Consider the following 1,462-nt stretch of genomic DNA (forward strand, 5'->3'; position numbering starts at 1 on the left):
CACAATTTCCAGCATTGTATTCTAAGACTTTTTATGAACCTTAGCAGATTAATTTATAACTCGATATGGTATTCTACGCGTAGACAAAAGAGTGTAATTTAATTTATTATAAGAGTCATTAAAATCTATTCACTCTTAGTATAAAAATTATTTACAGAAACTTTTCAAAGAAATATCAGAGATTGCGATGCGGTAAATTGTGCATCTTTGCAATTTCTTTGAAAAGTTTTGGTAAATATTTTTTATTTTATTAATTTATATTATTTATATATATATATACTTTATAATAAAAGTGCCGGGTAATTACTAGCAATTGCGGATTTCCAGCTATGACGGTAGCATGTATAATATATTTGATTAGAAATGTTACGATATTAAAATTTAATAGAATAAAATATTTAGATTTTTTTAAATGATTATATATAGTATGAAACTAGATTGTCAGATGATGGTTCTATAACTATTTTGCCTGAAATGAAATTGATGCCATGAAAATTGAAGTTTTAAAAAAAAAAAAAATAAATGAAACTTTATAGGAAACAATTTTTACATATATATTTTTTTTTTTGGTTTTTTAAAATAGATTTTCAGCAGATTTTTTTTTTATTACATTTAATACGAACGATGATTTTTGCATGGTACTTGAATTTGACAATTCAATTGATTTTCAATATTTTCTATATTAGATAAAAACTGTAAAGTATTATCGGCTTTATTTTTATACGTCATTTTGATTGACATCCGTCAAAATAGCTATGACACGTATGAATTTTAGGAACAAAAGTAGAGATGTTTAGAAGAAAGAATAAATATAATGTTTTATATATATAATTTTTTTAAACAACAAAATTATTTTATTATTTTCCTAATGTGTGTGTATAAGAAATAAAATGTTAAATTAGTCAAATTGATACGCACCGATAATCTAATGTTAATTATTTCGTTCATTGATTTTTTTTCGAACAAAATATGTCACCTTCTTTGAACATGTTATACCAAAGAAACAAAACAAAACTAAACTAAAAGGAAGCGGAAGCAGAATTGTGGCAAATTGTCTCGTGTTTCTTTGTGGTTTGTCTACAAACTGTATTACCACGTATCTGCGTGTTTACTATATATCCTGTATATATATATATGTGCATGGGTGGTGAATCATGCATGCACGCATGCATGCGTGCATTGCTCGACAATTGTTAGATAAACGCTCGATAATTTGTTCATTTTTTTTTTTATTATTTATTTTCATATATAATATAATAGATATATAAACTTCATCATATGATGTTTTTCATTTCGAGTTTTTTAATTTTTTGTTCGTAGGTATATAATATATTAATAAGTAAAATTTATTTTTAATTCTTTTTATGGGGAAAGATAATAATGTTCTTCAAAACTTTCCAATTATTCATTTTATTTATCGGTTGTTATCAATTATTTTTGCAATAAATTTATATTTATTACT

This window comes from Polistes canadensis, unplaced genomic scaffold (assembly GCF_001313835.1).
Source record: "Polistes canadensis isolate GaletaPanama2010 unplaced genomic scaffold, ASM131383v1 scaffold_69, whole genome shotgun sequence".
Classification (NCBI taxonomy): domain Eukaryota; kingdom Metazoa; phylum Arthropoda; class Insecta; order Hymenoptera; family Vespidae; genus Polistes; species Polistes canadensis.